General features: G+C 43.5%; 1 protein-coding gene across 1 annotated transcript in view; it reads right to left on the bottom strand.

Moving 5' to 3' along the window:
- The window catches only part of LOC120995207 (serine/threonine-protein kinase SBK1-like), a 105,040-nt gene extending 80,911 nt beyond the window's left edge, over window positions 1-24,129 (bottom strand). Inside the window, exon 1 of the mRNA XM_040424274.1 lies at window positions 24,053-24,129. The gene's annotated coding sequence lies outside the window, so the exon portion shown is untranslated. The remainder of the gene's footprint in view (window positions 1-24,052) is intronic.
- Between the last annotated feature and the right edge of the window lie 1,879 nt (window positions 24,130-26,008).

The following is a 26,008-nucleotide window of genomic DNA, read 5'->3' on the forward strand; positions in this document are numbered from 1 at the left end:
TCAAGGACTGTCCCACCTTCTGTTCTACATGTGTGTGCAGGGCTGGTACTGCCTTTTTGGCAAATAAATGATGGCTTGGAACTCTCCACCTCGGCTTGGCACAAGCCAACGGTTCTCTGAAAGGTTCATTGTCCACCACTTGGAATAGCAGCACCAGAACTTGGCCAGGAGCACATTCAGCTTCTGCGCCATTGGATGAGTGCGTACATACTGTTGTCTCTTGCCAATCGCTTCGGTGATCAATTGCTGACGGAATGACTGACGAGGAGGAGTAGCAGGAGCATCAGGACCGGCAGATGATGGGAAGGACAGACAGCTCCCTTCGGCTGAGGTGGTGGCGTCTTGACTGCCTGAAATCTGCTGCGTGCCACTAGGTGATGTAGCGGTTGCTGCGGCAGGCTGGACCACCACATCAGAGCCACGGTTCTCCCAGGCCACTTTATGGTGACACTGCATATGTTGATGCAGGGCCAGGGTGCCAACATTGGCACCCTGGCCACGCTTCACCTTCTGCCCACAGATTCTACAAATGGCTATGTTCACCTCCTCTGGCAGCTTAACAAAAAACTGCCACACCGCCAAGTAGGTGATTTTACCCCCAACACTCCGCACTGACTGACTGCTACCGCCTCTGCTTCCGTGAACCCCTGCACCACTACTTTCCGGGCAGGTAGGCTCCTGCAAAGCGGGTGGTCTACCCCTGGAACGTTTGGCTCCCGACCTCCCACTGCTGCCACCCTGCTGAGTCCCGGCCACGCAATCGACTTGCTGGCTCTGCCGCTGCCTCACGGGCAAGCTGCCACCCTCTTCTCCCTATGATGATGAAGCCCCTAATTCACCCTGCTCCCAAGTGCGATCTGCTACGCCATCATCATCGAGTACTGTCTGCACGTCACTGATGTCCTCCTCAACAGTCTCTGGGTCAGGAGCCTGACCGCTCACAACACCAGCTCCCACGCCACTCCCCTCATCGTTACTTGCCCGCCTAGTAGAGAAAGCGGCGGATTTCTCCTCCACATCTTGGCTGGCCAGTAGCTGCTGACTGTCCTCTAGTAGCTCGTCCTTGCTGTATAGTGGGGCTGAGCCCACAGCATATAATACTTCTCTAATGATGAGTATGAAGAAGCCAGCACTCGCTCAGGTGCACGCTGCCCGGGAGAAGAGCCCACTCCACAATAATCAATTAAGAAAGACTCCCAGCAGCTGTGTCCTGATGCAGATAAACTGTTTATTCCATAAATAGAAATGGTCCTACAACCATTTTTTTTTTTTTATGCAGATAAACTGTTTATTCCATAAATAGAAATGGTCCTACAACCAGGACGGGTTTCGGCAATGTGCCTTCATCAACAGGTATATCCAAGTGTGATAAGAGCAAGATATACACTCACCTAAAGAATTATTAGGAACACCTGTTCTATTTCTCATTAATGCAATTATCTAGTCAACCAATCACATGGCAGTTGCTTCAATGCATTTAGGGATGTGGTCCTGGTCAAGACAATCTCCTGAACTCCAAACTGAATGTCAGAATGGGAAAGAAAGGTGATTTAAGCAATTTTGAGCGTGGCATGGTTGTTGGTGCCAGACGGGCCGGTCTGAATATTTCACAATCTGCTCAGTTACTGGGATTTTCACGCACAACCATTTCTAGGGTTTACAAAGAATGGTGTGAAAAGGCAAAAATGCGTTGTGGATGCTAGAGGTCAGAGGAGAATGGGCCGACTGATTCAAGCTGATAGAAGAGCAACGTTGACTGAAATAACCACTCGTTACAACCGAGGTATGCAGCAAAGCATTTGTGAAGCCACAACACGCACAACCTTGAGGCAGATGGGCTACAACAGCAGAAGACCCCATCGGGTACCACTCATCTCCACTACAAATAGGAAAAAGAGGCTACAATTTGCACGAGCTCACCAAAATTGGACTGTTGAAGACTGGAAAATGTTGCCTGGTCTGATGAGTCTCGATTTCTGTTGAGACATTCAAATGGTAGAGTCCGAATTTGGCGTAAACAGAATGAGAACATGTATCCATCCTCTGATTGCTACTTCCAGCAGGATAATGCACCATGTCACAAAGCTCGAATCATTTCAAATTGGTTTCTTGAACATGACAATGAGTTCACTGTACTAAAATGGCCCCCACAGTCACCAGATCTCAACCCAATAGAGCATCTTTGGGATGTGGTGGAACGGGAGCTTCGTGCCCTGGATGTGCATCCCTCAAATCTCCATCAACTGCAAGATGCTATCCTATCAATATGGGCCAACATTTCTAAAGAATGCTATCAGCACCTTGTTGAATCAATGCCACCTAGAATTAAGGCAGTTCTGAAGGCAAAAGGGGGTCCAACACCGTATTAGTATGGTGTTCCTAATAATTCTTTAGGTGAGTGTATATACAAAAGGTACCGCCCACAGGGACGGAAGGCCCATCCCACAAGGGGAGTGGCCACAAAGGGATACAAAACATCAATATGAATCAGCATACTACACTAGCAAACAAACAAAAAGCACTATGATAGAAAAACTATCTTACATGTTGTAGTCTAATCCCATGGTAGATAATTAAATAGTTGACGCCTGAAAAAAATATAAATAATAAATCAATTATAATCAATAAAAAATAATACATGTTACAAATGCATAACCTCATATTCCCTATTCAGGCCTCTTGGGTGCAATGTATCCAACGTATGGATCCAGAAGGCTTCTCTCCGTAGGAGGATTTTCTTGATATCACCCCCCCCCCCCCCCCCCTACGTGGTCTAATCACCTGTTCCAAAACCTGGAACTTCAGCTGGGCTATGGAATGTCTACATTTATCAAAGTGACTTGGTATAGGTAATTATATTTATTAATATGTTTATTAATTGTCCTGATGGTTGACTTATGTTTATTAATTCTATCTCTTACTGCCTGCATTGTCTCTCCAATGTATAGCAGACCACAAGGGCATTTAATGAGATAGATAACATTGGAAGATTCGCAAGTAAAGAAACCCTTTAATTCAAATGAACGTCCAGTATGTTGATGATAGAATGTAGGGCCCTTTATGATGTGCGAACATTGGAGACAATGCAGGCAGGGAAACGTGCCTTTACTTGGTGTTGACAGTACACTCTGGTGTGATATACATTTGGTGCCTCCTATATATGCATGGACTAGCATGTCCCTATAACTAGGGTTCTTTCTATTGCAGATCAAAGGTGGACTTTTAAACTCCATAACCTCTGGATAGGCCTTACCCAACAGGTGCCAATGTTTCCTGACAATATTGTCAATCTGTGTGTTAAAAGGATGAAATTTGTGTATAAACGCTACCCTGGCGGTGTCCCTTTTATTAGGGTTGATTGTCACAACAGATTGGTCAACACCACTACTAGCTAGTATGTTTAAGGGATATCCTCATTCCTTAAATCTAGTAGTCATTTCCTCAAGCCTCTGGTTCTGTATGGATGGATCCGAAACAATCAGTTTCACCAGCTGATATTGAGATTCAGGTATAGATTTCTTTAAAGAGGGGGGGATGTGCACTCGTATAGTGTGGAATGCTATTTCTATCTGTCTCCTTCCTGTAAAGGTCAGTGGATAGCTGACCCTCTTGGTTTTTTATAACCATCGTATCCAAAAAGCTGACCATGTCCCTGTCACATGACATGGTGAACTGTAGACCGTCACAACCTGTGTTTAAATTATCAATGAACATCAGCAGGGTCTCACGTGGCCCCGCCCATATGCAAAAAATATCATCAATAAATCTTTTCCAAATGAGGACATTGTTTCTGTATAAGTCATTGGTGTAAACACATGTTTCTTCAAGCCCTATATTTGCATAGGGCGGGGCCACGTTCGACCCCATCGCGGTCCCACATTTCTGGAGATAATAATTATTCCCAAACAAAAAATAATTCTCCATAAGAACAATCTCTAACAGCTGTACAAAGAAATCACGTATAGATGGCGAGTATTCACTGGTTTCTAAGATCATGGAGACTGCCTGAATGCCCTCCCTGTGGCCAATCGACGTGCATAAACTAACAACTTCGATAGTCACTAGGAGGCTATCTCCAGGGACATAACCCAAATCATTAATCATCCTCAGAAAATGGGGTGTGTCCAATAAGAACGACTTTGTATTTTGGCGTCAAGGCCTTCTCTAGGACCATAGCTAATGGACTAAAAATAGAATCCACTGAGGACACAATTGGGCATCCTGGGGGGTCTACAAGAGTCTTATGCACCTTTGGTAGCATATATAGCACCGGGGTGATTGGAGACTGTTTTATCAGAAATCTACTCATATTTTGGTCAATCGTCCTAGCTGTCTCATTCAGGCAGTCTCCATGATCTTAGAAACCAGTGAATACTCGCCATCTATACGTGATTTCTTTGTACAGCTGTTAGAGATTGTTCTTATGGAGAACTATTTTTTGTTTTGGGATAATTATTATCTCCAGAAACGTGGGACCGCGATCGGATCCAACGTGGCCCCGCCCTATGCAAATATATTCATGGCTGCATTTGAAGAAACATGTGTTTACACCAATGACTTATACAGAAACAATGTCCTCATTTGGAAAAGATTTATCGATGATATTTTTTGCATATGGGCGGGGCCACGTGAGACCCTGCTGATGTTCATTGATAATTTAAACACAGGTTGTGACGGTCTACAGTTCACCATGTCATGTGACAGGGACATGGTCAGCTTTTTGGATACGATGGTTATAAAAAACCAAGAGGGTCAGCTATCCACTGACCTTTACAGGAAGGAGACAGATAAAAATAGCATTCTACACTATACGAGTGCACATCCCCACTCTTTAAAGAAATCTATACCTAAATCTCAATATCAGCGGGTGAAACGGATTGTTTCGGATCCATCTATACAGAACCAGAGGCTTGAGGAAATGACTACTAGATTTAAGGAACGAGGATATCCCTTAAACATACTAGCTAGTAGTGGTGTTGACCAATCTGTTGTGACAATCAACCCTAATAAAAGGGACACCGCCAGGGTAGCATTTATACACAAATTTCATCCTTTTAACACACAGATTGACAATATTGTCAGGAAACATTGGCACCTGTTGGGTAAGGCCTATCCAGAGGTTATGGAGTTTAAAAGTCCACCTTTGATCTGCAATAGAAAGAACCCTAGTTATAGGGACATGCTAGTCCATGCATATATAGGAGGCACCAAATGTATATCACACCAGAGTGTACTGTCAACACCACGTAAAGGCACGTTTCCCTGCCTGCATTGTCTCCAATGTTCGCACATCATAAAGGGCCCTACATTCTATCATCAACATACTGGACGTTCATTTGAATTAAAGGGTTTCTTTACTTGCGAATCTTCCAATGTTATCTATCTCATTAAATGCCCTTGTGGTCTGCTATACATTGGAGAGACAATGCAGGCAGTAAGAGATAGAATTAATAAACATAAGTCAACCATCAGGACAAAAAACTTGTTGTTACCTACACCAAGTCACTTTGATAAATGTAGACATTCCATAGCCCAGCTGAAGTTCCAGGTTTTGGAACAGGTGATTAGACCACGTAGGGGGGGGGGGGGGGGGGTGATATCAAGAAAATCCTCCTACGGAGAGAAGCCTTCTGGATCCATACGTTGGATACATTGCACCCAAGAGGCCTGAATAGGGAATATGAGGTTATGCATTTGTAACATTGTTTTTATTTTTTTGATTATAATTGATTTATTGTTTATATTTTTTTCAGGCGTCAACTATTTAATTATCTACCATGGGATTAGACTACAACATGTAAGATAGTTTTTCTATCATAGTGCTTTTTGTTTGTTTGCTATTGTAGTATGCTGATTCATATTGATGTTTTGTATCCCTTTGTGGCCACTCCCCTTGTGGGATGGGCATTCCGTCCCTGTGGGCGGTACCTTTTGTATATTTATCTTGCTCTTATCACACTTGGATATACCTGTTGATGAAGGCACATTGCCGAAACGCGTCCTGGTTCTAGGACCATTTCTATTTATGGAATAAACTGTTTATCTGCATCAAGACACAGCTGCTGGGAGTCTTTCTTAATTGATTTATAATACTTCTCTGGCTGAGGGAACAGAAAAGGTCATACGGAGGTTGAGGACAAGTGAGGGCACAGGGCCTGCTCAAGGGCCATGCCAACTAAGCGTTGTGTCTGACGAACCCACCTACTCTTGGTTGGGGGTGTCTGATGTCACTTGGGACGAAGTGGATGACCAAGTCAACCATTCAAAAACCACTGAGTTGCTGGTCAAGACACAACCACTAGATGACACCGGGAGCTCAGGCCTCTCTCTGCGGCTCTTGTTGCCACGCCCCCTTACTCTGCTGCAACCTGTGCCTGCGCCAGAATTATTTAGGCCTCTGCCACTCCCCTGTGCAGGGCCTGGCATGTCTCTGTCTTTATCACGGTCGGCGTGGCTATCACATACGTGACACAGAGGGAGGGAACGAGGAAGGCCCTGCCCAAGTGAGAGGGAAGATGGTGACCCCTGACTCACCTGGCGGCTGGCACCTGGCTGCCCTGACGTCCCTAGACGGGTTCCTCACCCGTACGCCGATCACGTGCCTAAAGCCCTGGCTTTCCCTGAGCTGAGCCCTAGGTAGTGAACAGGGCGATGGGAACACTAGTCCGCACCACTAACTCTAAGGGAAAACACCAAGGGAAGGACAGACAACACAGACTCAACATATATTCCCAGATGGGCGACAACAGGAGACAACAATAAGCCAAACAGGGATCCGGAGGGTAGCACACAGGAACAACAACCAGGATTAACCACTCCAGTGGGTCAGTATAGATGTCCAGGCAGGAAGCTCTATAACTGGCAACTAGAGAAGTGTGAGGGGAGAATATAAGGAGGTAGGGAGTGGCAGACACGAAACAGCTGAGGAGGAGAAGCTACGGATCCCTGAGAGAGACAAAAAGGATAGCAAGGCAAACACAGAAAACAATAACTAAGAAACACCATGATCTTTAGATATAGAGCGCGCAGCCACCCGCTGCGACTTCCTGACCCCGGGTATAACGGAGTCAGACGTGGCTCTTGATACCCTCGTGACAGTACCCCCCCTTTCACGAGGGGCCTCCGGACACTCAGGACCAGGTCTCTCCGGATGAGAGGCATGGAAAGTCTGAATTAACCTGTTGGCGTTTACCTCTGACGCTGGAACCCACATTCTTTCCTCGGGACCGTAACCCCTCCAATGCACAAGATACTGAAGAGAGCGGCGGACCCGACGAGAATCAACAATTCTGGCTATTTGAAACTCCAGATTACCATCCACAATAACAGGAGGAGGTGGCAGCGGCGATGGTTCTAGAGGTGGAACATACTTCTTGAGTAACGATTTATGGAAGACGTTATGGATCTTAAAAGTCTGAGGTAGCTCCAGGCGAAAAGCCACAGGGTTAATGACGGCTACTATTTTATAGGGACCAATGAACCTAGGACCCAGTTTCCAAGAAGGAACCTTCAACTTAATATTCCTAGTAGACAACCACACATAGTCATTCACTCCTAGGTCCGGACCTGGCGACCGTTTCTTATCGGCCATGCATTTATATTTACCACTCATCTTTTTCAAGTTAACTTGCACCTTCTGCCATACCGATGAAAGAGATGAAGAAAACCTTTCCTCTTCGGGAACCCCAGAAGACCCCCCCTCTTTGAAAGTACAAAATTGGGGATGAAAACCGTATGCACCAAGGAATGGTGACTTGCCAGTGGACTCCTGATAATGATTATTTATGGCAAACTCAGCTAACGGTAAGTATGATGACCACAACTCTTGGTTTTCAGACACAAAACACCTTAAATATGTTTCTAGGTTTTGGTTGGTACGCTCAGTCTGTCCATTCGACTGAGGATGGAAAGCTGAGGAAAAGGACAAGTGAACCCCCAAACGGGAACAAAAAGCTTTCCAAAACTTAGAAATAAACTGGGTTCCCCGATCCGAAACCACATCGGAAGGGACCCCGTGAAGCTTCACGATTTCACTGATAAACACCTGAGCGAGAGTTTTAGCATTAGGAAGTGCGGGTAGCGCAATAAAGTGTACCATTTTGCTAAACCTGTCTACTACTACCAAGATAACTGTTTTACCCGCCGACAACGGTAGGTCAGTGATGAAATCCATAGACAGATGTGTCCATGGCCTATTGGGAATGAAAAGTGGCAATAAAGACCCTGCTGGACGTGTATGAGAGACTTTCGCGCGTGCACAAGTAGAACAAGTAGACACGAAATCCATTACATACTGACGCAACCTTGGCCACCAAAAACGACGAGATAAAAGCTCCAAGGTTGCTTTACTACCCGGGTGTCCAGCAAGTGCCGAATTATGATGTTCTTTTAATAATTCAAGACGCAGGTTTAACGGTACAAACAATTTCTCTGAGGGGCAAGAGGCCGGGGCGTCCACCTGAGCCTCTAACACCCTTCCCTCTAGAGCAGAGTGTACAGCAGAGACAACCACTCCTCTTTGTAAAATAGGTACCGGATCACAAACATTACCCCCTCCAGGGAAACTACGAGATAATGCGTCTGCCTTGGTATTTTTTGCCCCAGGACGATAGGTGATTACAAAGTTAAATCTGGTAAAGAATAGCGACCACCTAGCTTGTCTAGGGGTGAGACGTTTAGCCGATTCTAGGTACAGAAGGTTCTTGTGATCCGTAATCACTGTGACGGGGTGGATTGCTCCCTCTAAGAAGTGACGCCACTCTTCAAGCGCCAGTTTAATCGCCAACAATTCCCTATTTCCAATATCATAATTCTTCTCTGCAGAAGATAATTTTTTGGAAAAGAAAGCGCAAGGACGCCATTTGCCAGGAGACGGACCCTGAGACAATACAGCTCCCACTCCCACCTCTGACGCATCCACCTCGACAATAAAAGGCTGGGAGACATCAGGTTGAATTAGAACAGGTGCCGAGGTAAACCTCTCCTTTAGAGAGGAAAATGTATCTTTAGCGGCGTCAGACCATTTGGAAAAATCCGTCCCCTTCCTAGTCATGTCGGTAAGGGGTTTAACGATCACTGAATAATTTTTAATGAACTTTCTATAGAAATTAGCGAAACCCAAAAAACGTTGTAGGGCTTTAAGGTTCTCAGGAAGATCCCAATCTAAAATTGCCTGGACCTTCCCAGGATCCATGCGGAAACCTGAAGCAGATAATAGATATCCCAGGAACTGTAATTCCTGAACAGCGAAGACACATTTTTCAATTTTCGCATATAATTTATTCGTCCGTAGGACCTGCAGTACTTGCCTGACATGCACCTCATGTGTTTTCAGATCAGCCGAATAAATTAAGATATCATCTAGGTATATGACTACAAACCTGCCGATGAGATGACTAAAAATATCATTAACGAAATGTTGGAAGACAGCAGGGGCATTGGTCAGACCGAAAGGCATAACAAGATTTTCATAATGCCCCTCAGGGGTGTTAAAAGCTGTCTTCCACTCATCCCCTTCCCTGATACGAATCAGATTGTAGGCCCCCCTAAGATCAAGTTTGGAGAACCACTTAGCACCCGCAATCTGATTAAAAAGGTCAGGAATGAGAGGAAGAGGGTATGGGTCACGGATGGTTATCTGGTTTAACTCACGGAAATCTAAGCAAGTACGCAGGCCCCCATCTTTCTTTTTAACAAAGAAAAACCCTGCAGCCACGGGTGAAGAAGAGGGTCTGATGTGTCCCTTAGCCAGACTCTCGGAGATATAATCTTTCATGGCTTGTCTCTCGGGACCCGAAAGATTATACAACCTGGACTTGGGTAATTTTGCCCCGGGAATCAGGTTAACCGGGCAATCATAAGGACGATGAGGTGGTAGTTTCTGACAACCCTTTTCAGAAAAAACGTCCTCAAAGTCCGAAATAAATGTAGGTAGGGAAGCTATGGAGGCGATTAAGCAATTGTTATTTAAGCAATTCTCTCTGCAATGCTCACTCCACTCCAATATCTCCCTGGCCTGCCAATCCACCACTGGATTGTGCGCTACCAACCAGGGAAGACCCAATACCACCGGAGAGGGAAGGCCCTCCAGAACGTAACATGAAAGACACTCATTATGGTGGTCCCCTACCCGAAGGTGTAAATTACGAACAATGTGGGTGAGGTTTCTCTGAGACAGAGGAGCAGAATCTATAGCGAATACGGGAATAGGTCTCTGCAGCGTACAGAGAGACAAACCCATAGTGCGGGCAAAATGGGCATTAATCAAGTTTACCCCTGCTCCACTGTCTATAAAAACAGAAATAGACTCCGTCTTAACACCAAAAACAATGACCGCTGGTAACACAAATTGAGATGTTCGTATGGAGGAAACGTATACCCCCCGGCTGACATCCTCCGCACAGCCCGGGGTTAGTAGTTTTCCGACGGTCTTTTGTTTTTGAGAAAGGAGGGACAGACATTAATGAAATGACCCCTCCCCCCACAGAAAAAACAAGCCCCCCCCCTACGGCGAATCTCGGGAGGACGGACCTGACGAGAAGTTCCGCCTAGCTGCATAGGCTCATCTAAGTCAGTACAGGCTGACTGTTGCTTGGGAGAGGTAACCAATTGCTCAGGAATTTTCGATCTCTCCCTAAGACGTCTATCTATTCTGATAGAGAGGGACATAACAGCATCAAGGGAAAGGGGGGTCTCATACAGCGCCAGTGCATCCTTAACCCTTTCAGATAACCCAGAGCAGAACTGACTCCTGAGAGCCGGGTCGTTCCACTGAGTATCCGTAGCCCACCTACGGAACTCTGAGCAATATTCCTCTGCTGACCGATCTCCCTGTAGGAGTCTCCGTAACTTCGACTCAGCCAGGGCGACTCGGTCAGGGTCATCATATATGAGACCCAAAGCCCCAAAAAATCCCTCCACTGACCGAAAAGCCTGAGAACCAGGGGGTAACGAGAACGCCCAGGATTGCGGATCCCCCTGAAGCAGGGAAATGACAATCCCAACCCGCTGTTCTTCATGACCTGAGGAGTAAGGGCGCAACTTAAAATATAATTTGCAGGCCTCACGGAACGTTGAAAACTTGTCCCTTCTCCCAGAAAATCTGTCGGGAAGAGCAACCTTGGGTTCAGTGACAACCTGGTTACCCATAGCAACCGCTGGGGGTGCGGTCTGCTGCATTTGCTGCTGTTGTTGGAGAACAGACGCCTTCAATCCTGCCACCTCCAAAGACAGGCTTTGAAGCTGTTCTGCAAAGGCATCAATAGGATCCATATTGGATTCTAAGTAGAGAGAGAAAAAAAACAACAAACAAAAAATTAAAAAAAAAAAAAATTTTTTTTTTTTCCTCAAAAAGTAAGGGCCAGTTATAATATCACGGTCGGCGTGGCTATCACATACGTGACACAGAGGGAGGGAACGAGGAAGGCCCTGCCCAAGTGAGAGGGAAGATGGTGACCCCTGACTCACCTGGCGGCTGGCACCTGGCTGCCCTGACGTCCCTAGACGGGTTCCTCACCCGTACGCCGATCACGTGCCTAAAGCCCTGGCTTTCCCTGAGCTGAGCCCTAGGTAGTGAACAGGGCGATGGGAACACTAGTCCGCACCACTAACTCTAAGGGAAAACACCAAGGGGAGGACAGACAACACAGACCTAACATATATTCCCAGGTGGGCGACAACAGGAGACAACAATAAGCCAAACAGGGATCCGGAGGGTAGCACACAGGAACAACAACCAGGATTAACCACTCCAGTGGGTCAGTATAGATGTCCAGGCAGGAAGCTCTATAACTGGCAACTAGAGAAGTGTGAGGGGAGAATATAAGGAGGTAGGGAGTGGCAGATACGAAACAGCTGAGGAGGAGAAGCTACGGATCCCTGAGAGAGACAAAAAGGATAGCAAGGCAAACACAGAAAACAATAACTAAGAAACACCATGATCTTTAGATATAGAGCGCGCAGCCACCCGCTGCGACTTCCTGACCCCGGGTATAACGGAGTCAGACGTGGCTCTTGATACCCTCGTGACAGTCTGACATACTGTTAGATAAATTAATAAATAAAATGGAAATTAAAGCACCCCAAAAAGTCTATAATTTTCTCACTTCACCACACAACGGCTAATAAGCTCTTTTTTTTCTGTGTTTCTCCGAAAGTAAGACAGGGTCTTATATTATTTTTTTCTCCGAAAAAAGGGTTAGGGCTTATTATCAAGGTAGGGCTTATTTTGGCTCCATGAACAACAATCACACATTAATGCTTGAACAAAAATCATTTTTTAGTGATAACGGCGTCAGGCAAGAACATATGCGGTAGGCAAGACATGCAGTTATGTAGTGCTGACATTACCAGTAGCACATTGCTAATGTCAGCAGGCTACATAACGATTTTTTTACTGACAGAAACCCTGGGTTACCATTGTAATCATAACCCTACAGTAACTTACACTGGGTGGTGTACCGTAGTGTCAGTGGGTAGCACAGTACTACGGTATGATACCGGTACAGTACTCTGGCAGGCAATGCCACACTTCTTTCTGGTACCATACGTACACTGCCCCTGAGCCCCTAGGCAGCAATGTGTACGTTACCAGGGAGATACGGCGCGAGAGATGACAGGGTGCAGATTGGTGGAGGCCTGGGAGAGAGCAGGATGCGCTCACCACCAATCAGCACCTCCAGCTCCAGGCAGCAGAGAGGAGAAGGACATCCTCCTGCTTCCTCATTCATCTACGGTAGGGGGAAGTTACGGTAGAACGTGCGGGCTGGCGGCAGTACAGTGTAGAGAAGATGCCAGCCCGCCCAGCGATATACCCATATGGTACTGCATCATTTTGCATTTAGTGAAGCCGCCAGCCGCGATGTATGCACCGGCTAGCAGCTTCACTGAAGGCTAAGTGTTGGCAGTCTGCGCTGCTGTAACTCCTGCCCACCTCAGATCAACTGGGAGAGCGCCGAGGTCCTGCCCGCCCACCCTGGCAGCTCAGAAGCCATTAGTGAGTGCCACAAAAGACTTTAGAACATGTAACTGCACCGCTGAATGGCAAATAATATATTTTTTTTGCCACTAATACACGCCAAAAAAGGCTTTGGAATATATAACTGCACTGCTGAATGGCAAATATATATTTTTCTGCCACTAATACACGCCAAAAAGGGCTGTCATTTTCTCACTTCACCACACAAGGGCAAATACTTTTTTGTGCCACTAATGCACACAAAAAAGGGCTTTAGAACATGTAACTGCACCGCTGAACGGCAAAAATATATTTTTTTGCCACTAATACACGCCAAAAAGGGCTTTAATTTTCTTACTTCACCACACAACGGCAAATACTTTTTCTTGTGCCACTAATGCACACAAAAAAGGGCTTTAGAACATATAACTGCACCGCTGAACGACAAATATTATATATTTTTTTGCCACTAATACACGGCAAAAAGGGCTTTAGAGCATAAAACTGCACTGCTGAACAGCAAATATATATTTTTTTGCCACTAATACACGCCAAAAAGGGCTTTAGAACATATAACTGCACCGGTGAATGGCAAATAGGCCCTTATTTTATTCCACTTATACACGCCACAAAAGGCTTTAGAACATATACCTGCACCGCTGAAGGCAAATAATATATATATTTTTTGCCATTAATACACGCCAAAAAGGGCTTTAGAACATATCACTGCACCGCTGAACCGCGAATAATATATATTTTTTGCCACTGATACACGCCAAAAAGGGCTTTAGAACATATAACTGCACCGCTGAACGCCAAATAATATATATATTTTTTCCACTAATACATGCCAAAAAGGGCTTTAGAACATATAACTGCTCCGCTGAACGGCAAATAGGCCCTTATTTTATTCCACTTATACACGCCACAAAAGGCTTTAGAACATATAACTACACCGCTGAACGGCAAATAATATATATATTTTTTTGCAATTAATACACTCCAAAAAGGCTTTAGAACATATCACTGCACCGCTGAACGACAAATAATATATATTTTTTGCCACTAGTAAACGCTAAAAAGGGCTTTAGAACATGTAACTGCTCCTCTGAACGGCATATAGGCCCCTATTTTTTTTCCACTTATACACACCACAAAAGACTGTAGAACATATAACTGCACTGCTGAACGGCAAATAATATTTTTTTTTCCCACTAATACACGCCAAAAAGGGCTTTAGAACATATAACTGCACAGCAGAAGGGCAAATAATATATATTTTATTGCCACTAATACATGCCAAAAAGGGTTTTAATTTTCTCACTTAACCACACAACAGCTAGTAAGCCCTTTTTTTCCCACTAATACAAGCCAAAAAATGCTTTGGAACTCATAACCGCACCGCACAAGGACATATGCGACGTAGAAATATTTCCTTGTAATTAACCCTGTTAATGGCTGTATCAAACAGCACTTGCACTCCAATAACAAGAACGGTTTGCTGGAATTATAGAGCTGTATAATGGCAATTTGGATCTGCAGTCAGTGCAGCAAGGTGTAATAGGATTGTTTCTATTACCCAGGCTGTAACCTCCTCTACTGAACCCTGTTCTGCTTCAATACTGTAGAATGATTCCTCCCTATTATTTCCCTGAACTTTTATACAGCAAAATAAAAGTTTTAAAGTCTTTTTTACCACTGTCCCTAGCGCCTGCTGACGTCTCTCCCTGCACTAAGTACACTGGAAATTGGCTGAATCCAAGATGGCTGAGGCTATTTATAGGGCTGTGACATCACAGGGCTGGCTGGTTGCTGATTAGCTGCATGCATGGCATTGTGGTTGATCCCTCGTTCCCAGAGTTCCTTGCTCTATGTCCTAACACGTGTAGCAGCCATTTTAGGAAAAAATATGATTCGTTACCACGAAGCGTGAGGAAATTCTGATTTGGTGCAAATCAAATTTTTCCTGAAATTTGGATGGAATTCCACTTCGTCAACTTCGATTCGCTCATCTCTAGTGATGATTTCACGGTGCACACCGTGTGGCAGGTCCTGCTGAAATAATATGAAAAAGTGAAAAAGTCCAGGTTTAGGTCCGGGTACCCGAACTCTCAAAGTTCGCTCATCCCTAAAGGGGTTCGCTCATCCCTAAAGGGGAGACAAGGTCTTCAGTGATCCTCATCTGTCCTCCCCACTCCATCTTCCTACCTAAATGCTTCATGTGAAAGTGCCCCACCTGTCCCTCTCACCCTCCATCCCTTCGCTACAGTATGTCCCTAGTTGAAGACTGTCATAAATTTGTATTCCCAGACTCTCATGTCTCTTTCAGAGGAGCTCAGGACACAAAGCATATGAATTGAGAGCTCTTATATTAAAAGGCAATTTCTAATCCCTAAGACACAGGAGAGTCTGGGAATACAAATTTATGACAGCTGTTGACACACTAAACACAAGACTAAATTTAAGACTAAAGATTTATGTGATGTTACAACATCTACGGAATCTGCTTCAGAGAAAGTGGAGGCATAAGGATTTAGGATTTACTCTCCATGCTCATTCTAATGTTCTGTTGTTTGTTCTTTTTTTATGTTTATTTATCATACCACACCACTATATATACACATATATATTTTTTTTACTTCTACAGTATCTCTTTGATTGGAATTCAGTGTCTTTCACTCCAACTCAATCTCTTCCTCATGATAGCACAAGGCTCAGGAGCTCCTTATCTCATCTACAGCTTTGGCCAATTTATCCACTTCTTTAATTTCAATCATCACACCCAAATCTGTCACTCTGCTTCCCTACTTTTTGTGTCCCTAACTTCTAGTCAATATCTCAATCATGACTTTAAACAAGACAGAACTTGACATCACATAAGCTTGCACATCCGAAATATCTAAATAAGACATGAGCAAATTGATTTGGTTTGAATCGAATTTGACACAATTTTTAAAAAAGTTTGAGTTGAAATAGAAACAGATTTTTCTGGTGATTCGATTTGGCCAAATTTCTCAAAATAGCATTAGCCCTTTTTTAGATCAGAAGACAGGAAAGATGAACTAGGAGGATTACACGACCCTGGGAGGTGTCTGTATATACACCGCCAAAATGTATATTTGCCGCCAAAATGCCAACATTGTTTAGACTATTTTTATAAAAAAGTAAAAAATTGACAGTGCAGTGCATTTTATAGAAGTTGTTTACCCATAGTCATATATTCCACTGTCGATTTGATATTACTAATGACGTCTTAGCATTAAAGAACTTGAAATGAGTTGCATAGAGTCCTAGGAGACCACAGAATGTTATCCATAACTTTTCAGGGCAATTGGTGCACTTTCAATTCAGGTGGAATTGATTCAGAACCAAATCAGATTGGCCGACCGTTACGGCAAAATTGAATCCAAATCGAATTTCTGAAAATACGCTCATCAATAATCGGAATCTTTTTCTACATAAACACATTGCCTAGTTTACTCATATTTTTTCTCTCATGAACCAGAGAAAAATAGAAGTTCTAAAATATGAGAGGAAGAGGCCCATGTGTAATACTCCTCTTAAAATAAAATATGCAAGCCAGTTCTGAAGGACAAGAGTATTGAATGTCCCTATATTACTATCCTCTGAATAATATGTACAAGCCAGGTCTTCCAAAAGGGCAAGACTATTAAGAGTCTCAAGAGAAAATTGTCCTGATTAGCTGAGAGGCATTGGGGTGCTCTTATTTATTTGGGAGACCACCTAGTAATCTGAGGAGTACTGTAGTCCAGCCAACACTACTTTGCATTTCTGGAAAACATATATGCAAATTAGCATATCTTACTTCTGCTGGCTTAGTTTACTTTTGTTTTTGTATGGAAAGTGAATTTGAATATCTTTACTTCCAAAAGAAAACCAACACTAAGCCTATCTAATGTCAGGAGATGTAGATATGCTAATTTGCATATATGTTCCCCAGAAATGCAGAGCAGTTGGCGGACTACAATATTTTTCATGAATAGTAGGTGGACTCTGTAATAGAAAGGCCGCTAATGTGGCTTGTACATCTCAATTCAAGTGGGGTATTATGCATTGGTCTCACTCGCTCATTCGTGCAAAACGTATTACTGAATTGGTATACGGTAATCAATTCACTCATCTCTAGGGTTGAGCGAACCCAAACTGCAAAGTTCGGGTTCCTACCAAACTTTGCGAGTTCGGGTACCCGGACACGAACCCAGACTTTTTTCACTGAAGTTCGAGTTCGGTGTTCGGGTGATATTCTTATTTTCCATTATAACATGGTTATAACAGAAAATAATAACATTCTTAAGACAGAATGCTAAATAAAATGGCCATTGAGGGGTTAAAAAAACACAAAAAAAACTCACCTCACCCACTTGATCGTGCAGCCGGTATCCTCTTCTTTCTGCAGGACCTGCAAAAGGACCTGCCACGTGGTGAGCGCGGTGACGTTAACACAGGTCCTGCTGAATGAAGATAGAAGGACCTGCGGTGACATCATCGCATGTCCTTTTGCAGCTCCTGCAGAAAGAAGAAAGAAGAGGATCCCGGCTGCGCGATCAAGTGGATGAGTAAGTTTTTTTTTATTATTTTTAACCCCTCAATGGCCATTTTATTTAGCATTCTGTCTTAAGAATGCTATTATTTTCCATTATAACCACGTTATAACGGAAAATAATAAAGTGAAGTTCGGGTCCCCATTGACTTTAATAAGGTCCAGGTTTGGGGTCAAGTTTGGGTCCCGAACCCGAACTTTGACCTGAAGATCGGCCGAACCCGAACTTCCACGGGTTTGCTCATCCCTACTCATCTCTATAATATATATATATAGCAAAAATTATTACTGGCAGGTGTAATCATAAGAGGGTTATATACTGTACCCCTGTATATGATTACTTGGTCACAGACCACAGGGGAAAAAAACAAAGTCCTTGGCTCAGAAGGCCCCCTTTATTACACAGACTGCTTCCCATGCTCTTGATGTTACACAGGCTACCCACAATTCCCTCTCTGTTAGAAAGCCTGCTATTATGGTCCTCTCTCAGTTACACAGACTGCTTCCCAAGCCCTGTCTCATATACTGCTCCCATGGTTCTTCCCTCTATTTCTCAGACCAATCTTCATGCTCCCTCTCACAGAATGGTTCCTATGACTGTTCAATGTTCTGCTCCTCTAAAGCCCATTTGATGAAACAATTGTTGCTGTATACGATTAATATATCACTGCTTCTCATGGTCCTCCCTCTGTTACACAGACTGGCCCCTTCATTGTTCACATGAAGTAAGAAACTGCTGATCGGCAGGGGTGCCAGATGTCGAACCCCACTAATTAATTAGAGATTGATGACCTATCCTGAGGATAGTTCATCACCATTAAACACCTGGAAAACCAATTTAATGTTATATTCACATGGTTTAAAAGTATAAAATAACATATCAAAACATTTGGCACACCAATTTTTTCACCACACCAGCTTCTTCCAGGGAAGTGGACAGGGTTGGGCCAAATGTTTAGTGTACTTCATGTTTTTTGTGTGATTTTAATCTTTTTTAACCCAAGAGACCATAGAAGGTCTAACAGCATTGAATAAAGGCTGGACAGAATGTGGAACCAGAGAACCAATGAACAATATCAGTATCAGGATTCACAGTTTCACATATAGTGGAGCATTGAAGGGTTGCCTCCACTGAAAAGTTGATCAGAGTATACAAATCTTTTTTCCAGGCTGAGCCAAAACATTAACTTAGTAAAAATGTGTTTTACTTTTGCTGATGTCCACACCCAAAAAGATCACTGCAAAAAAGCAACACCTAGGCAAGTAAAGAGTGCAACATACCTCTACCCAATGGTAAAGAGTTCCTCTAATGCAAGGATTGTCAACTGGAGAACCCTTCAAATAACCCTCACCACCAGCTTCTACCAGGGATGTATTGTAGAGGTAAAGAACTTTGTTTGCTTCTCCACACAAGAGATGAAGGATGAATTTAGAGCTTCTGTGGATCAGATGTCACATGGGATTAGAGTTCAGAAGCATTCACCCAACAGAAATTTGTCAACAAATGACCTACACATGTTTAATGAGATGCATTCCTCCTCTTCAGAAGAAGAAGAGTAATAAAAAATTAAATATACTCAACGCAGAAAATATCCTAAGCTCATTCTGGCTATTTGGTCTTTAGATGAAGAGACTAATTAGAGGTAAGAAGTCAACTACTCCACCTCTAGGGGCCCAATGGCCTTCAAAATGGATGAATCCCTCTGAACTCTGATGTTCTGGGACTCAAAAATCTTGACAATGCTCCAAATTTGAGATTTGAAGATGTAAAGACTGTGGGCCAGATTTATCATTACTCTGACAGCTCACTCCACTTTAACATATGGCTAAAGTCAGTTTTAGCCAAGTCAGATTTATGATTGGCCCTTTAAGACTGTAATAAATGTGGTTTGATGGTAGCAGTTTATCCGTCAGTAAGCAGCTTTACAAAAGTCGCACATCTTTACGAAAAAGTCACACGTTTTTATGAAAAAGTCGCATGTTCTATTAAAAATTCTCATAAGATAAGCATGGTCCTCACTGGAGTGAAATTGCGACTTTTTTGCGACTTTTTAAATAGTCCCAATAGTAAATCTGTCTAGAGATTCATTTACATAAGAAAACACGCCCACTTTCAGAAAACTGGCGAGCATAGTGCAGAGCAGAAAAAAGTCGCAAATTTGTGCGCAGTTTTAGCGTTTGGGACTTTTTTTGGGACTTTTTTACTCCATTATTCTGACCTGAGCTAATGATAAATCTGGCCCTGTGTGTTCTTCATTTCCAGGGCCACCAGTGGGCCTTGTTTGTAAGTTGGTAAGCCTGTAAAGTAATGTCAGTTCGGTATGTTCTTCCTCATTTATTTATACAGTACTTGTTGGTTTCAGTTTAATCTCCATTTTGTTTACCAGTAAGAAGACATACCACTGTTTTCTAACTGTTCCAAGTATGCTCCAGGTATGCTCAGAAGAGCTCCTTTACAGGGAATTGACGACTATATATAAGAAGACGACTGTATATAAGAAGATTCCATCAAGAAAAAAATAGACGGTACCACCACAGTACTGTAGATACACTGTGCATATATTGTATAAATTGCCAGGATGGTACCAGATCTAATTTCCTTCGTACACATTTTTCTAATGGTTAAAGAGCACCTTCATTATCTGACAGCTGTTTTATCTCATACATTGGACTTGCAACTACTGTATTTAGCATATGATTAGTTATGCAGATTCTTCTCATGTAACTGCATTGTTACTGGTTTGCTCCTAAAATTCTAAATTTTTATTATTTTGTTAGCATTTTGTAAATCCACCTTTGGCTTTCAAAAATGCCTGAATACTCAATCAGATTTAAGCATGTCTCAATCGAAATCTGTTCCCAGGTGTCTTCTACGCGTTCCCAATGTTGGTGCATACTGGTCGACTCATTCGGGTACGAATACAGATTTTTCTTTAATTCTACCCACAAGTGTTCGATTGGGTTGAGGTCTGGGGACTGTGGGGGCCAATCCTGCACCTCTACTTCATTGTCACTGAACCATTTCTTTGCCAATCTCAACGTATGCTTCGGGTCGTTGTCCTGCAGGAACACTATTTTGTCCTTTTCGTACCCATAGTACTCGAGTGTATGGAGTAACTCGTCTTGTAGGATACTCACATATAGGTTAGTATTGAGACCACTATTGATCCTGGTCAAGAATGCAATGCCTTTGGCTGTAAAACAACCCCATATCATCAGGCTTCTTCCACCAAACCTGACAGTTTCTTTAATTTCTCAATCCATTAGCCCCCTTTCCCCTTGTTTCTTCCAGACCCATTTGCACCCATCAGAGCCCAGTATATTGACTTTCGTCTCATCATTCCAAATCACCCATTTTCAATCTTCTACTGTCCACTTTACGTACTTTTTTGCAAACTCAAGGCGACGCTTCTAATGGCAATATTGAAGTCGAGGCTTCTTCACCTTTTTTTGGGCCACCATTCCAGACTTGTGTAATGCGTGTTGCACGTCTGTGATCTTACTATTACAAAGCATACAAGCCACCTCCACAGACCTTGTGATGAGCCGACTTGTTGACTCCGATATTTTCGCATTCTTCCAACTGTTATGGCACTCACATGATGCAGTATGGCAATTTTCTTGGCCAAGATACACCTATCAATGAGCTGGATGATTATGTTTCTCTTTTCTTGGGAAATCTTCATGGCTGCTCAAAGATTCAAAACATTGTTACCCTTTTGCTCGTCAGTGTATGTCTCTACCAGCTTTTCACATCTAGGGGCTGAAATTTTTGCCCATCCCTCTTTGCAAAACAGCTCGCGCTCAGTCAAATTGGATGGAGAGCATCTGTGAACAGCAATTTACAAGTCTTGCCACAGATTCTCAATGGTTTAGATCTGGACTTTGACTGGGCCATTCTAACATATCAATATGCTTTGATTTAGCCATTCCATTGTAGCTGTGGCTGTATGTTTAGGGACTTCTTATGGCTTGCTTCCAAAAATGGTTTTCTTCTCATCACTCTTCCATAAAGGTCAGATTTGTGGAATACAAAAACTATAGAACTATAAAACTAATATTTGTCCTGTGGACAGATTCTCCCACCTGAGCTGTGGATCTCTGCAGCTCCTGCAGAATGACCATGGGCTTCTTTGCTGCTTTTCTAATTAGTGCGTCTCCTTGCCCGGGCTGTCAGTTTAAGTAGACGGCCACGTCTTGGTAGGTTTGCACTTGTGCCATACGCCTTCCATTTTCAGATGAGGTTTTGAACAGTGCTCCATGATATGTTCAGAGCTTTGGATTTTTTTTACATAACTTAACTGTGCTTTACACTTCTCCACAACTTTATCCCTGACCTGTGTGGCGTGTTCCTTGGTTTTCATGATGCTGTTTGATCATTGATGTTCTCTAACAAACCTCTGAGGCCTTTACATAACAGCTGTAGTTATACTGAGAATAAATCACAAACAGGTGGACTCTATTTACGAATTAGGTGACTTCTGAAGGCAGTTGGTCACAATTAATTTTATTTAGGGGTATCAGAGTACAGGGGGCTGAATACAAATGCACGCCACGCTTTTCAGATTTTTATTTATTATTATTTCTTTTCACTTCACACATACAGTACCTGCTACTTTGTGTTGGTCTATCATATAAATTCCCAATAAAATACATTTTGTGGGTGCAATGTGAAAAAAGGTGGGACAATTCAATACTTTTTCAAGGCACTGTAGGCAAGGTATTTAAGTTTTGCTATTCGGCCATTGCATTGCTGGTTATTGCTAGTACTGACTGCTGGCATGTTTCTAGATTAACCCTGTCTCCTCTGTTCCTGCTTTTGTTGTACTTTCATTTGAATTGACTACTGATTGCATTAACCCCTTATTTACTGCATAAACTGTGTCTGTCACTCCTAGTTTTGACCCTTCTTGTCGATTTCTCTTTGTACTTTCATGGTCAATCTGGTAGGTCTGCCACTAGTGTGCTCGCACCAATTTTCTGTTACCAACTCCACAGTTGTAACTTGAGTCACTAGCAGCAAAGTCCATCCAACCTTGTGGTGGAACCTGAGTGGTTTTTGGGTTCATTGCTAAATACACCAATACTCCACATACATGTGCACACTAACTTTATATACTGTATACACACTCGCACATACTTGCTGACTTGCAAGATGCATAAATGCAGATGCTATGTTTACATGCTTCCTACCTAACAACACGCACTCACTACCGGCACACATATGCTCAGTAGCTACATACAGAGATGCTGCATATTTGTTATTTACTTATCAGCCTTTTGAAGGAGTTGTTCACCCCCTTGGGAACTTTTCTTCAGGTCACCCAGCGTAGCAAGAACCACGGTGGTAATCATACTTGCCTGATCACCACCATTGTGTTCAGACTTCATCAGTGTCCTGTTAGCTCTGCTTAAAGGCACATCTACATGGACTGACAATCAGTTGAACAAGCACTTATATCACTCACCCCAGATCACTGTCCCGTGTAAACACAATGAGCTGATCACATCTTTTAGTCGGTACAAAATGGGGGGGTGCTGCCAACAATATGTGAACTGTATGGGGACCTAATGATCGTACTGAAGATTATTCATCTCCTATACTGTATGCACCAGCTTGTGTAAAAGACTTGTGTAAAATGAGCACTGATTGACTTTTTATTGGTGATCGTTCCAGGATACAATTGGCAGGTGTAAAATGACCATAAGTGTCCTAAATGTGACCAGAGCCTTAGATGAACCCCAGGCCTGGGCATGCAATTTCGCATAGGGCCATTTGTACTGTCATGATTGTGCCTTATAGGTATTTATTACTTCTGGGGTCTCTAAAGGGGTGGCTTATACAGGGTCCTTGTTATAGGCCCTATGGGGGCATTATTAATATTAGGGATACTGTGGGGGCATCATTATTGGGCACAATATAGAGGACATCAATACTAGTTGGGTTGATTTTGGGGGTACTGTAGGGAACACTATTACTATTGAGAGTGCTAGGAGTGCTATTACTATGGGGGACTATCTGTATGGCATTGTTATTTTTGCAGTATTTGGGGGCATTGCGGAGCACAGCAAGCACAGTATTGGGGGTAGCAGCAGGATGACAATGTTGGGGCACCAGGAGGGGGGGGGATGATCAAAAAGTGAGAAATCTAAGATGTCTGCCTGTCAATCTCTGCAGAGATGAGACACGGCTGAAAGAAGTCATCAAGGTGGTCTGGTCCAAATGGAAAAGATGAGGATAGAGAACCTTCACATCAGAGGAGAAGTATGTTTTGCTGTATTGTCCTTTATGTTTTGTAGCACTGTATGTAATGTCCATCATCATATGTCTTTAACAGTAGGCCTGGGGGGAAGGGGTTCGATTGAGAATTTGGAATGGCAGGGGGTGCCATTAAAATTTTTGCTTTAGAATCGGCCCCCCCGTCATCAACTACTAGCAGAAAATGATTTATTGTAAGTACATATCTGATTCCCATATGAAAAAATTAGGCAATCGCTGACACAGAAGTGATATACAGACCAAAACCATACTGTACCTTGGAAATCTTGTCACTTATGTTATGCTGATCTGAGTGAGAGTGGGAGCCATAAATCCATTACCCAGCTGTCTCCCTTTCATCGCAGCTCACAGTCTCATCACTACATGAATGCCGTGCTATTAGAGGACAAGCAGCACCCTGAGCTCAGATCTTGTATGCAGGAGGAGCCGACATAAAACTGTCATCTGTCACTCTCGGGCAACCAGGTAAGTGCAGTAGAAGCAAGGTAGCATGGTGTGCTTAGAATCTGTCCTGCGTCCTAGGTAGTGACAGCACTGAGACTGCTTGCCGCCAGCAGTAACACACGTCACCTACACAGCACAGCCAGCCTATTGCTGCTGCAAAGTATTCTGACTTGCTTGCTCTGGCTTGATAAGCTGTAGGATGCAGAAAAGATGTGGGGCTTTTGCACGAGGGATACTGGACACAGAATGGTACAAATTATATCGGGGGCATGTTTCCATGGGCCCCCAGGGAGCCTCATGCCGCAGGCAGCCACCCAGATTGTCTCATAATCTTCCCCTAATTTTACTGTGTTGATCTAATGCAGGGATGGCCAACCTGAGGCTCTCCAGATGTTGCAAAACTACAACTCCCAGCATGCCCGGACTACCAACAACTATCAGCCTACAGCAGGGCATGGTGGGAATTGTAGTTTTACAACAGCTGGAGAGCCACAGGTTGTCCATGCCTGAGAAGGCAAAACCCACCATGGGGCAGGTGGCAATTGGCCAAAATTAGGGGGGAAATTCCTTACCGACTCCAATGATGACAATTAGTATTAACCCATGGATCAACATCCACTCTCCAGAAATCTGGTACATGTAACTTGTAATAAAAACAGAAGAAGGCAGCTCTCACCTGTGTCTCCTTGCCATGAGCCCAGATATAGCGCCTGGATTACGCTATTAATGAAACCTCGAAAAAACCTTGCATCATGATAATGCAAACGGATCCGTTTTGACTTACACTGAAAGTCAATGGGAGGCGGATCCGTTTCCAATTGCACCATATTGTGTCAGTGAAAACGGATCCGTCCCCGTTGACTTACATTGTAAGTCAGGACGGATCCGTTTGGCTCAGTTTCGTCAGACGGACATCAAAACAAACAAAACATCAAGCAGCGTTTTGGTGTCCGCCTCCAGAGCGGAATGGAGGCTGAACGGAGGCAAACTGATGCATTCTGAGCGGATCCTTATCCATTCAGAATGCATTGGGGCTGAACTGATCCGTTTTGGGCCGCTTGTGAAAGGCCTGAAACAGATCTCACAAGCGGACCCAGAAACTCCAGTGTGAAAGTAGCCTATACTGTATATGCACTTTATGTATTTTTCTGTATCAATTTTCCTCTTATTTCTAACATAGAAGGTGTCCATCCTTATTCTTTGGTTAATAACTCCAATAACATATTCAGTAAAGTATCACGACGTGTTAGCAACTCTTGACAAGCTGCAATTCACAGCACAACCACCAGGTGGTCGCACATAGACACATACAGAATAGAAACCTCATGGCATAGTATCACAAATTTTTATTTAATTTTTTATAAAAGCTGGTCATCTCATACCACACATGTTGGAATATGTTGAGTCAAGAGTAATGGTGAGGAAGGAGACATCTGCATCTATTCTGAACTTTTCCTCCATTCCATCTAGTTTCATGATATGTGACCAAAATGAGCTAAAAGGCAGGACACATGCCTCGGTCTATGGTGCTCACTGTGCATGCGCTGCTCACGACTGGGTACACCCAGACTAGTACCTCGGAACCAAAGCCGAGTTCGGTTACAAGTTTTAAAGTGGTTTTCCACTTTAAAAATGAACTACTGAAGTTATTTAACAAAGTCACACGCGGCTCATCGTAGCCCATACATTCTAATACTGTACGGAGACGAATCTCTGCTCAGTATTATTCCTAAGTTTTGAAAGAGGCGCCTTCGTATTAAGCATCCGA

This window comes from Bufo bufo, chromosome 1 (assembly GCF_905171765.1).
Source record: "Bufo bufo chromosome 1, aBufBuf1.1, whole genome shotgun sequence".
In the NCBI taxonomy this organism is placed as follows: domain Eukaryota; kingdom Metazoa; phylum Chordata; class Amphibia; order Anura; family Bufonidae; genus Bufo; species Bufo bufo.